Below are 14,106 nucleotides of genomic sequence, written 5' to 3'. Positions count from 1 at the left end.
CAGAATGGCCTGTAGGCAGAAAAAACAAAACAAAACAAAAAAAATCTCGCAACGCTGCTAGCCATCTCTACCAAATAAAAGATTCCTTAGGCCGGATCTGGCAGTGCGACTACGTGGCTAGGGGCTGTTCGATACAAATGTATCCAGATGTGTTACAACATGCAATAGGAACACTAAGCTATTACACATATATGTATACGATAAAGAAAAAATGAAAACACGAAACATCCGTGACAAAATTTTCATTTCTGTCCGTTTCATGTCGTGTAGAGTGCCAATTTCGAGTGAGACCATAAGAGTGAATACGAAACGTAAACATTGATGTTCACGACAAACAGAAGAATCACGAAACATAAATTTGCCCCATACCTCGACCGCAAAAGAATAAGACCTATACAATTTCTCTTCTTAAATTTACTGGGATTAGATGTGAGAATGTGAGAGTGGATCTACAAGACAGGTCTTCTGTGTGCCAGAACCTCTTTTTTTAGCCCTGGGAAAGTTCTTTATATCGGCTGTAGCGCTTTTGGCGCGCAGATGAGTGCGTAATGCGGATGAGCTAGCACGAAGAGAGTATGGTGCGTGGTATCCGTTTGAATTTCTGGGAGATGAGATCAGCAAGTGCCTGTATGCCGTGCTCTCCCTTCCGTCTCCCGCTGTGGCGAGCGAGTCTAGGACGGAAGATTACAACCGCGTAAACGTGCTCACTTCCTAAACACGATGGATCTCGCAAACATCCTCCAATCAAGCGAATCAAACATCCTCCAACCTCCAATCAAACATCCTCCAACCTCCAAAAACTCTACCTCATCGAACGCAAAGTATTGCGTCGAGTTCACTGTGAGTGCGATTAATAACATCTCTGTTGACGCCACCGTTTAGAATCGGATTAGAACGGAGCAGATGACGCACGCCGGTGTTTTTTTTTCCTTCGGCGTGCGGGCGCAGTGGCCCAAGCCGCGCCGTGTCTCTGGCGCATCGGCCATATCTGTGGCCGTTTCCAGTGTTGCCAAGCGAAGAAATTGACCGCTAAACTTTTCAACGAATACCACCTATAGTGCCCGCTTCTATAAGTGGCCACTGCTTTCTTTTCCTCATTCGCTCTCCAGTCTTCGAGGCGCCGAACACTTTAGGAGGAAAAAAATTATGAACTAGCTTTAGCACGAGACACTTTCAGCAGTAAAAACCTCCGGGTAGCGCAACTATGTCCGTATCCATCTGCTTAGAGGTTACGTTTTCGTGCGGAGCGGTAAACAAGACATTTTATCTGAAGAAGAAAGAAAAACGCATCACTAATTAGTAACGCGGAAAGGACAGCAGTGCAGCAGCCGTCTTATTATCCTGTTTAATTCTTCACATTGAGGTTCTCTTGATCCATTCGTTGCCTTCTCACCACCCCGGAAATAATCATGCGATTTTAGCATATGCGTGTGTTTTCATGACATAATCCAAAGACGCGAGGCGATAGATTAGCCAATTTCAGGGTCAGAGGACCCATGAGACTTTAGCTGAGTAGGTTAAGTGGAGTCGATTGCTGTTCGGACTAATACTCCGACCAAGTTACCTCGTAGTAATATGCCGGCACCTGGAAGCGGAACAAGTGACCTTGCCAGGTTAAGATATTTAGCCATACATATCTATACATCTGTATACCTTGCGATGTAGCATCGTAAATTGCAACTGAGAAAGCGAAAGGAGACCTCAAAGCGCTCAGCAGCAGCGCCGAGAGCAAGGCTAGGCCAACGTACCGCCTGCCTTAAACTTGCCGGAACGAGGAGCTTTCCATTTTCAGCCTTTACATCTCTGAAGATCTAAAATCTGTTTTCTCGGCGCGTGGGACTCAGCGGCATAGGCGAGTTACCATTAATAGGCCGCGAAAAGAAAGCGAATACGTTGGAAAGACACGCTCGCGGGCTCCGTGTTCCTTGAAGTTTGCGTTACCTAATACCCCTTATCTGACGGTTCGAGAAGGCCTATCGGCGGCGATCTCGTGCTTTCGCCTTCACTTGTATTGGCATTGCACGCTTTCGTAACGGATCGCAGGTGCGTGCCATAACACAGTCCGTTTCTCTTCAAGGTGATCGGGTCCTTCAAGCACGTGTCAAGCATTGCCGGTGTTATCTCTGCCGGTAGTCGCTTTGCTCTGCGTTTTGCCGCGTTGCAATCGCGGCCGCTTGCAGACTTCCAAATATGCCGTTTTCAATGAGGAATCCACTCTAATGGAAACCTCGTTTCTGGCGTACCGTAACTGCAGTTAGTTTCTAACTGTCTACTTTCGAAGAAAGCATAGCTATATGTCGTCTTGAGGATTCCTGTATAGAAATATAGAAAATAAAAATGTCCCTATGTTTCCCTTCACATCGTCTTTCACGGAACTAACGTAAGATGGGCAATGAAAGTGATCGGGGTCGTGCATTGAATGTTTGCAAAAGTGACCTTCCATTTTAAGGACTTCAACAATTAAATGGCTAAGTAGATATCAAGGTGACCTCCTCAGGGCTGATCGGGTGTGGTATGCGGTCCGTAAAAGTGCCTTGCGATTACCATCGCCTTTGCATAAACGGTTGATAATCTCCTGCATCAGTGTTAGAACAAAAAATGCTTCGCAAGCCAAAACAAGTATTGCTGAAAGAGAGAGCAGGAAGTCGCGCAATTATCTTTCCAGTAGGGGCGCGCTCGCACGGCAGCTGCTGGGGGCTTACAAGCACAATGATGCTACGAAACCTATGTAGGAAATTAAGACAAAATAAAACCTTTGTAATTTTGAAAAAAAAAACGAAAACAAAACTAGATTTGGTCGGCGCACTTACTAACAGAACACTAACCAGTTACTTGTCCCAGTATTGACTAGGTACTTAGTTGCGTTTACTAACTGGTCATACATGACCTAGTAAAAAGATACGCGTAACAATGTAGATCTGCTGAGTGCGCAGCGTGACATAGACACATTCATCACGCACATATCATACGCGGACAATCAACAACTGAATTAAGCAAGAAAGCCAACGGGATGCACGAGAGCGAGTATCATCCTTAGAAATACATCTGCTCTTCTTGCTTTTATAGCCAGCAGCGGAAAGTCCCCTAAGAAAGTCGGTGGGCCTGTCGTCAAAATCAAATATTTTAGCGACAATTTTAGAATTATGCATTTTAATGTGAGAATATACAAGACAGCATGTGGATTTGCAAAAACTTTTTAATCGTGATTTGGTGTGGAAAAAGAGCTGTAGTTATTATGTTCAATTATTCATAGAATTTGTTACTTCAGTGAATGTTAGTATCAAACCAGCAGCGGTTACTAAGTGCACGGTCTAGGTTCCCCACTCAGTGACAGGACCTACCTACCGTTCTGGGGGGTAGTAAACTGCGTAAGGAGTTAGTAAATACAGCCGTTACTACCCTTTTACGAGCTTTTTTGTTAAGATTGTGCATGCCAGCCACGAAAGACGTTTTTTTAATCGAAAATCACCGCAAGACATATCGAAAAGATTTCATATGTCGCGCTTCGGTGACGTAATAAGGGCAGCAGGGACGTAATTTTTTGACGGCACTGAAACGCAGTTATCAGTGTATCAACTGCAGGTTAGCATTCAAGCAACGAGATCAAACGCGAAACTAGAGGCCCCACTGCGATCACGAAGACATGTTTCTTGGAGGTGGCTTACGTCAGTGGCCGCCAATCACACGAACGAGATTCTGCGTGACCTCGTCGAGAAATCGCGGGAAAGTGGCCGGGGAGTCGCCACTGCTTCATTTGTTTTCTTTAATATCGCCATTATTTGTTTGCAGCTTGCGAATAAATTGGCGTTAATGTTATCGGTAAAATGCGCTTTCTAGTAAACCAAACTTGTATTTTGTCTTCATGCCCCCCCCCCCTTTTAAAGTGATGCCGAGAAACATGCCAAGGTACGGCAGGGCCGTTGTGAAGCTGGTTGTTCTGTGGATGAGGAGGGTTAAGTCTAACTGGCGGAGAAGAAGCAAGGTGGTTGGCGTCAGACAAGGACAACGTATACTCACGGGACAAATAATAACAAAATAGATAAATAAACAGTAACCTAATCAAGTCAAGGGTGGCTGTCCTACATAGAAGTCCTTCCCTCAAAAGAGTTCGCGCTCCCGTGGGGGTCCCTGTCGGTGAGCTGGCTCCGTGCGCAGGGCTCGGTGCGCTGCTGCGGTGTTCTTGTCGAGGCCGGTGCTGCGGCCGATAGACGACACGTCGGCTTCGGGCCGGGTGTTCCGTACCCAGTCTCGGTTGGAAGTTGTCTCGACGTCAACGGAGCAGAGGTTCCCGGAACGTTCGCGTCCGGCAGGTCGCTCCCCGAACCGCGTTTCTCCTACTCTCCGTGCCAACACCGTCTTCTCCCACTTCACTTTTAAATGATGACACGGTGCTGTTTCCCGTGCGCTCACAGGTACCGGAAGAAGGTCGTGGTGAGGACACCGCAGAGATGGCGTTTCCAGTCTACAAGGCCAGGAGAGAAATGTGGCTCGGCTCTGAGTCTCCTGGACGATCGCGCCCAGGTCCGCGTTCCTCCTTCCTCCCGCTTGCCACCTCGTTTCCACTTCCTCCTCTTTCTCTTCCTTCTTCCCCTCGTGATCCTTGTCGGCCACGCCCGAGCGCTTCCCGTTCTTCACCTATAAGCGCTGCGACAAGCGCCTCCTCACATGTGCCCCCATCGGAGGAAGTGTTTTTGAGAAGAAACACTTCCGGTGAGAAGTTCGTCAGATGGTATCGGTGGGCGCTCAGTTCGTACGCACGCATTACATGTTCAGTCACCAATACCACCTCCACACTTTCACGTCGCATGGTAACATTTCCCACACATTACAATACGGGAGGCACACAAACCAAAACTAAAATACAACTACTTAAGAATACACACGCTATAAGTCCTAAATAGAGTTTAGCACTTAAGTACTTTGTAGCTTACTCCACAAGCACAAAATCACTTTATTACCGCTATATAACAATTAACATACAAAATGCAAAAACGTCATACAAAGAAACAACATTAAAAATGACAATGCTTGAGCATGCAATGCCAGCTACTAACCCTTCAATCCTTTCTCACACGAATGAACCGCGTAGCCTATACCAGAAATACAAATGTACTACACAAACCCAAAACCAAAATAAAGTTTACGCTGCGACCTCTCACAAGCACAGAGCTACAAACTCCTACTCCTCGAAGGCATCCGTTCGTGTCTCCTCGTTCCTAACCGTACAGCACTGTTTCACTCTACTACTTCGTTTACTCTTAACATTTTACACAGAAACAATGACCGTTGTTGTGACCATTAACCTTATCGTAGACCTTTCTGGCCTCTGCGGGCACTGTAGCCGCAGAAGTGGCCTCATAGTTCCCGAAGAAAAAGTGCACCTCACCACGTTTGATGATGATGATGATGCTGTCCTCAAAGTTAATGGCACGTATCCCCCGATGAGCGGGAAGTCCTTGGCTCGCGGATCGGCATGGGCCTTGTGCTCGTCCGCGATGTTCATCACGAACGCCGCCAAGGTGCGGCGCGTTATGAAAAGGCAATAGAACAGTTTGGAAGATACGAGATGTAAATGTCCCGCAGTACTCAGTTCTCCCCGAAACTCAAGCCAGCTCAAAATCAAACAAGCCGCCCCGAAAACGACGTGCATGCACGTTTCTCAGAAATTGACTGTGTTAAAATTCTGTGCAACGTATTGCGGCATAGCAAAAATTTTACTGCGTGCGAAAAACGAAAAGAGGAGCAATCAATCAACACGCTCCCACGCACACGCACGCACACTCAAATGGCGTCGTTAACTCTCTGCCGTTACCTCTGGGTGTGAAGCTTCGGCGCTGCAGCACCTCATGTGGGCTCCCGCTTTTCATCGATTTTCGCTGTGCTAATTATCCGGTAGCTCGGATTAATTGCTACCAACGTGACCGGTACCACTTGCGGACCCGACCGATACCATTTTCGGACAAGTGGTACGCGACTTTCTCGATTTACGGGCGATTCTCTGTGCGCCAGCGTGGACTCCGGGCTAAGCCTAATTTAGGCCTAGCTCGAGTACGGCCACCGGCCGCGCCGGCCCGCGGCCGCTAGGCCTAACGCCGGACGACTCCGTCGCCACCGGGCCAGAGGACATGGCAACTGCTATGGACACGGGCTCCGAGCACGACCAAGAAGAGAGGGAGGATCCAACGCTACAAATACAGCTCGACCGTTTCGCCGGCCGAACTGCCGTCGCTGTACACGGCGAGGAACTCTCGGCGGGGGACACCGCCGGCTGGGTAGTTCCGAAGAGACGGGCGCCGCAGCAACGAGAGGCTCCGCAGCAATCAACCACCGGTGAGTCCGCCGTCAAGGTGTCCAAACCCACTACCAACCGAGCGCAATTCGCCAGACGAGTTAACGCAACCCTAACGAAGGCGGCCCGCATGCCAGCAAACATCCCGAGAAGCGAGCACAAGGTCATCGTGAGGCCACGTGGCGGCCTGCACACTGGCCGCGTCGAGGCACCAGTACTGATGGCCGCGGTAATGGCGGCAACGGGGACCACGAGAGAAGAGGCCATGCAAGATACCATTTGCGCAAACGTCATGCAGAACATAATAGTAGTGAGCACCCCGGACGAGCAGCGGGCGGTGAGATACGCTCAGCTTCGCGCACTCAACATCGGGGGGAAAACCCACGAGGTCAGCGCGTATCACGCGGCCCCGGACGGCACCGCGAAGGGGGTAATTCGAAACATCTCCACCGAAGATACCCCGGAGGAAATCAAGGCCAACGTAGTGAACAACCGCAACCCCACGGCAGTCGATGCGCACAGAATCGGCAATTCGACCGCGGTGATCGTCCTGTTCCAGGGCACAAAGGTCCCCACAACAGTCAAATACGGTGCCGTCCTAGTGAGGTGCAGCCTCTACAGACAGCACCACGAGGTCTGCAGGCAGTGCGGCAAGATCGGCCACCGCACAGACGTGTGCCCACAGCCGAACGCGCGCGTGTGCTTCGCGTGCGGGAAGGCCAACCCGGGCGCGAATCACGACAACGAATGTACGCCACGTTGCAAGCTGTGCGGAGGGCCCCACCCGACCAGCTCGCCGGGGTGTACGAACAAGTACAAGACGCCATATTTGGTAAAGAAGCGGCAGTGGGACCGCAGAAAAGTGACGTCACCACAAAGAGAAAGAATTCCCAGAAAAGACGATGCCACCTTCCCGCGGCTGAGCCATCAGCAACAGCGAGGGCGCAGCCGCAGCTGCTCGCGGCGGCGGCGCTCCGCCTCCAGCGGCTCGCGCTCCGCAAGGATTCGCTCCGCCAGCAGAGGCAGAAGTGGAAGAAGCGACAGCCGGAGAAGACCGGTCGCATCGCACTCGCGAGAACGGGTAGCGTGGACCGATATTGTCAGTGCACCCGCAACTCGGGCAAGATCCAAGACCCCGCGAAGGGAACGGGAGAAATCGACACAGCGACCAGAGGCGATGAAGGCTCTTCGTGAGGAAATCACGACACTCAAGGCCGAAAACGCTCGACTGAACCAACAGCTCAAGGAAGTCATCCGACTCCTGAACAACCAACAGCAACAGCGGCAGCAAGCGCCCCCGCAAGCGCAAGCCCAGCCAGCACGGCAGCAACCGCGAGTGCGGACCCCTCCGCCGCCCCCACCACCACAACGACAACAACAACGGCCACCGGCGACAACGAAGCCGGAAAGACCGGCCCAGCAGCCCCGGGACAGGCCCGTCAACCCACAACCCCTGGAAACCGACATGTTGGAGGACGAGGAAGAGGAAGGAAATGCAGCGGACCCCCGATCGAGGGACGACACGCCCGAACCCCAGTCCAGAAGCGGAATAGGTGACGCCGTTCGCCTTCGCCGCTACACGGAGAAGCAAGACAAGCTCGAGAAGCGAGTAAACGCCCTCGAGCACCGGATGAACACGCGCTTCACAGCGACAGAGGACCGGCTCGAAGCAGTGGAAGTAACACTACAGAAGATGCAAGAATTCCTATACAAGAAGCTCGGACGGAATGATGACGAGGACAACCGCGACCCGCCGGCCCAACCACAGACATCAATATGGCCCGGACCCCAACAACAGCAAGCTCAGGCCTAAGGATCTGGCACTGGAACGCCAACGGGTTCCAGTGCAGAAAGGCGGTACTGCAACAATATCTGCAAGGCGCCGACCGGGCGCCGGACGTAATAATGATCCAGGAGACACACACCGAGAACGCGCCATCCCTCCCCGGCTACCGAGCGCACGCGAGCCCCCCGAGCGCAAGGAAATGCGGCAAAGGAGCTGGGCAGGGAGTGTGCACGTTCGTGCGGAAGGGGCTCACTTTCGTCAAGCACGAGAACTTCCTTGGACGCAGCACCATTGAGCATTGCGCGACCGAGGTGGTGATCGGCAGGAAGAGGAAAGAATCCTTTCTCCTGGTCAATACCTACAGCAATCCGGCGCACCGTCAGCAGAAATTCCGCGCCCTTTTGCACAAGGCGATACGTTCGGCACCGAAAGGCACGGTCATGGTCTGCGGGGATTTTAATGCCCCGCACAAGGAGCTCGGGTACGGCAGGACAACGGTAAAAGGAAGAGACCTCCTGGACGATGCGGCGGACGCGGGCTTCTCCCTCTACACGGACCCAGCGGCCCCCACTCGGGTAGGAACGTCCACCACGCGAGACACGAACCCGGACCTGACATTTGTCCGGACGGCGGATACAGCCAAGCGAGGGGTGAAGTGGCGGAACACGGGACGGAACCTGGGCAGCGACCATTACATCATCGAAGTCGACCTGCCTGCGTCCATACCGATTGCCGCGGAACCCCGACGCAAACACAAGATCACGGACTGGGACCGTTTCCGGCTGGATCTGGAAGGACCACAGCGGACGGCAACGATCACAGACATCGGGGAATGGGCGGAAGCCATCGTGCGCGCGACCTCGGACGCGACCACCGAAGTGGAAACGGACGAGGGCGTGGCGCAGGTGGACAGCCGCCTGGCTCACATGCTAGAGGCGAGGCAATCGCTGCAGCGGCGATGGAAACAGCAGCGCACGAACCGCCGGCTACGCAAGAGGGTGGCCCTGCTCGGACGGGCCATCGAGAAATACAGTCGGGAGCTATGCGCCCAGAGGTGGCATGCCGTGTGCAACGAGGCGGACGGCCAGCTACACAAGGGGAGGACGTGGAACCTGCTACGGCACCTTCTGGACGAAACGAGGACCCGAGGTTATCAGCAGCACCGGCTGGCCCAAGTAATGCACACGACCGTCAAGACGTTGGGGAAGGCAGAAACAAGTAAGCGCATAAACGCGCGCTACCTGCCAAGCACTGCGAGCGAGAGGCACGGCGAATACCGGGGAGCGGACAATCCGGCCCTGGATCGCAGCATCGAAGAATGGGAAGTGCGGGCAGTGCTGCAGACCCTCAACTGCAGGTCTGCGGCGGGCCCAGACCGGGTAACCAACAAAGCCCTCAGGAACCTAAGCGACGGAGCCGTTGCGGCCCTCACGGACTACTTCAACCGCTGCTGGCACGCGGGCACGCTGCCCCGACAGTGGAAAACGGCCAAGACGGTCCTGATCCCGAAGCCCGGTAAGCCACCCGGCATCGAGAACCTGCGCCCGATCTCCCTCACCTCGTGCGTAGGGAAGGTCTTGGAGCACGTGCTAATGAATAGATGGCAACGCTACTTGGAAACGGAAGGGCTCTACCCAGACACCATGCTGGGGTTTCGGGAGAGGCTCAGCACCCAGGACGCGATGATACTGCTGCAACACGAGATACTCGAAGTGTCCGCCCCCACCCGCGACAACAGGGCGGTGCTGGGCCTCGACCTACAGAGCGCCTTCGACAAGGTGCGCCACTCCGCCATCTTGGCGCAGGTCTCGCGGCTGGGCATGGGCAGGAGAACGTACAACTACATCCGGGACTTCTTATCGGAGAGGACCGTAATGATCCAGGCCGGAGACCTGGAACTACCGCTGAAAAAGACGGGCAGCGTCGGGACCCCCCAAGGCTCGGTGATCTCGCCGTTGCTGTTCAACATCGTCATGATCGGGGTGGCCAACCGGCTCTCGGAGATCCCGCAGGTCCGCTACACCATCTACGCGGACGACATCACCCTGTGGGTCCCCGGGGGCAGCGACGGCCACATCGAGTCGACTCTGCAGACGGCGGTGGAAGCTATCGAAGATCACCTGGGGGACACTGGCCTCGCGTGCTCCCCACAGAATTCCGAACTACTGATCATCCCCCCGCCAGGCGCGTACCGCAAGAGGGCGGAAGAAGACTCCGCAGCAATCACGGTGCGGACGAAAGACGGCACGATCATACCCAAAGTGAAGGCGCTCCGGGTACTCGGCATGATCATCGAGGGGAACCGGTACAATGGTGCCACGGTCGACCGAACGATCACAAAGCTCGGAGCCGCCACCCGCCTCATCAAGCGAGTGGCGACAAGGCACAACGGGATGAAGGAGGCGAGCCTGCTGAGGCTAGTCCAATCATTCGCCATCAGCCACGTGGCATACGTGGGGGCGTTCCATTTCTGGAAGACGCAAGAACGAGACAGGATAAATGCAGCCATACGGAAGACCTACAAGGCAGCGCTGGGCCTCCTGAACAGCGCCAGTACCGAGCGGCTACTGGAGCTCGGCATTCACAACACCCTAGAGGAGATCGGCGAGGCCCAGCGCACGGCCCAGCTCGAGCGCCTCTCGACCACGAAGACCGGCCGTCACATCCTCGAACGGCTGGGACTCGGGGAACGGGCGGCTGCGGCGGCCGACTCGCGAAGCCTGCCGGCCGAAACCTTGCGAAGACTGAAGATCCCCCCGCTACCTCGGAACGTGAATCCGGAGCGAAACCAAGAACGCCGGGCCGCCCGGGCCAGGGTCCTCACGGAAACATACGCCGACGACACCGGCGCCCTGTTCGTGGACGCGGCCAGATACCCGGACAGACCCAACACCTACGCTGCGGTGGTTGTGAAAGCCACTAACGGCGAAGTGCACAGTGCGTGCAGCGTCCGCGCGCCGTCCGCGCGGCACGCGGAAGAAGTCGCGATCGCGCTCGCGCTAACAGACCCGCAATGCACAACGATACTGAGCGACTCCCGCTCGGCCATCATGAACTTCACCCGCAACAGAGTGTGTACCAGTGCAGTGCGCGTGGTGCAGTGTAGTGCAGTGAGAGACTCGGTGCCGGCCACCCACCTGAGGTGGTTCCCGGCGCACACGGACACGCGGGAAGCAGGCAGCAGCAACAACGGCAGCGGCCACCCCAACCGCAACGAGACGGCGGACGCCGCCGCGCGCGCGCTCACCAACCGCGCGGCGGCTCGCCCGGTGGCCCCCTCCACCACCACCGGGATCCCCCCCGGCTCAGCGGCACCGAGGGACGGAGAACCGCAAGGCGATGACGGCTGCCAGGACATCGAACAGCAGGAGCCCCTCGTCGAGTATGCCGAGGTCCTGCGCTGGTATCGGCTCAAACGTCGGACTATGCCGCAACCCCACCCGGGACTGACGAGGGCGCAGGCAGTGCTCTTCCGGCAGCTGCAGACCAGATCGGTAATCACGCCGGCGCTCGCGCGCCACGTGTGCCCAGACGTTTATGAAAGTGACGTGTGCAGTGTGTGCGCGAGTGCCAGAGCAACTCTGACCCACATCCTATGGGACTGTTCTCGCTACCCAACGGAAGCGGCCGCGCCACAGGGGCGGCTGCCGGATCCCATCGCACGAGCGGTTGCATCGTCGGACCTGACGGAGCAGCTGCAAGCCGTCCAGCAGCTCGAGGCGGCTCTCGCCAGGCAGAAGCCCGGGGAGGCGCCGACGGAGGCCTCGAGGGGACATCCCCGAAGGCCCCTCGCGCGCCGAACTGGCGGACGCCTGCGGGGCAATGCTTCGAGGACGCCCTAGGCAGCGTCGAGAGACGGGCTGGCTCTGCGGAGCCTTTGCTCGTCCCTCCTGCAGGCGAACATTCAATAAAGTCTTTTCTCTCTCTCTCACCTCTGGGTGTCTGATCCGACAGTACGCACAAATTATGGCGATGTAAAAAGAAACTCCGCACAGGCCACTGACGATCGTGCTGCCTTACCAACCGCTGAAGAGAGTCTGCGGGTTTATTCCGCGACCGCCGGTGGAGGGCCGCGAGGTTGCAGAACTCGTTGCCTGAGCGGCTACTGACGCGGGCGGAGAAAGTGAGATCGCTTTTTGTGCTCCAGATTAGAGAGATCCGCCTTTACCATCAATGCCAACTAGATACATAATATAAAACCAGACACTCGAGGCCGTTTCAGAGGCTTGCGCGACGCTCCGTAGTTACGTTACGGAGCGTCGACCTTCATCGGAGGTCGAACCGAGAGGGAAGAACACGTATAGGGTTGGAAGGGGCCGTTCTTCTGTTCGGGTTTGCATGGTCTGGGGCGCGATCTGGTGAGGAGAAAAATTTTTTAATTGGAAGATGAGGCTTATTTAGCTCATAAATGTAGCAACATAGTCGCGGGCAACCTTAAGCCACCTTCAGTAGGCTTGTGTGGCAACGCCCTGCAGCAGTGATAGTATCGCAGATTGGTGTTTTCCTAGGATGTGCAGTCATAATTTGTCAGAAAAAGTACAAAACAAGAACACAGGCGGAAGTGAAATAGAAAAAACAAATACAAAACAAGGGAAAGGCAGCAACAAAAAAAAAGTACAACGAGATGAAACATTTCTGAGCCCATCACCTCAGCCGTACTCAAAGGAGCTCAGTAGCTAAAGGGTGGTTTCTTCTTCGTCCGGCAAGTCGGATCCGACATGTCGGGTCCGGCTTGTTGGTCCGACACGCGAGTTTGTGTCGGGCGGCCGTTTTCTTTTGCGTTCGGGAGCAGGACCCCGACAGCAGTGTCGGGCCAAACACGTCACATGAATCGAATATCGTGATTGGTTCGTCCGACCTTATAGTACTTTTTTGTTTACGCTCAAACAGCTATTGTGGTAATTTGAGAAAATCTGAGTTTATTTCCCTCAGCATGGCGCGAATGTTGATCTCGCTAGACGTAATCAGCCAGCAGCCGTAATGTTTATGTAGACGCAAGCGCATAGGAGAGCTTCCCATAAACCGGTGCATGCCCGGCGATGCTGCAGCTTGGCTCGGACAGGGTCACTCTGGCTAGGGTTATGAAGCGGCGACGGCGAAAAATATAATATTCTTCCCGTTTTTCCTAATCTCATGCGGCAAGACTGTTCTTTGAAGCATAACCGCTCTCCCAGCGATGTAACATGCGTCCACGTACGTAGCAGCGCTATATGATTACGCAGAAACAAGCTCTCCATCGTTCGGCGCATCGCATTCTGATACGGTGCGCACGGGCTGTCTATTTGCGTCGTTGCGGCAAATGTTAGCGCTTCTTTCGTCAACTGCAATGAGCGCTGGTATTTTAAATTCTGCGACGCAGGGTACAAAATTTTGGTATGGGAATATCGGCAGCATATATTTGTTACCTTAACATCATGTCCGCATTTGTTAAACACATATTGACGTAGCTCATTTTGTGATTACACGCCTGTGGAACTACGGCAGCCAGCGATCGTATTTAGTAACTGGAAAAACCGAAATAGTTCCACCGACCGGGGCGCAGTGTTTTCTTTTTTTTTGGCGATGCCGGCTTTGATCTTTGTGTTCTACAATAAGATGACCTTTTCTGGACGACTGTACGAAGGCTCCCATCCCGGTCAACAGTTTTACTTAGTAAATAACTTCTACAGAAAACACAGCTAGGCACATTTAACGCTTTCCTGCATGTTTCCAGTACATTTGGTTAGTTAATTATGCTGATTCCGACAATACAGATTTTGTTTGCAAATTAGCACAGGCTTCGAACCTGGTCCGGGGTTTGTAAAAACAGGCATCCGTACACGTCTGCATATGGTGGCCATATACCAGAACGCATGAGCGATTCATACAGCAGAATGGAAGTTGTTTTTATCCCTCACAGGAGCAGGCCAGTCCCACCACCTGCACTTACTGGGGGTACCAGCCGTCTGGCCAAATTAATTTCAAAAAATGAATTCACATCCTGCCTCCCACCCTCCCCGCTCCTTTCTTGCATCCTGGGTTACTGCTTGTT

This window comes from Haemaphysalis longicornis, unplaced genomic scaffold (genome assembly GCF_048455015.1).
Source record: "Haemaphysalis longicornis isolate Haplotype H1 unplaced genomic scaffold, Haemaphysalis longicornis Haplotype H1 scaffold_3, whole genome shotgun sequence".
NCBI classification, from domain to species: domain Eukaryota; kingdom Metazoa; phylum Arthropoda; class Arachnida; order Ixodida; family Ixodidae; genus Haemaphysalis; species Haemaphysalis longicornis.
This window is presented reverse-complemented; position numbering follows the sequence as displayed.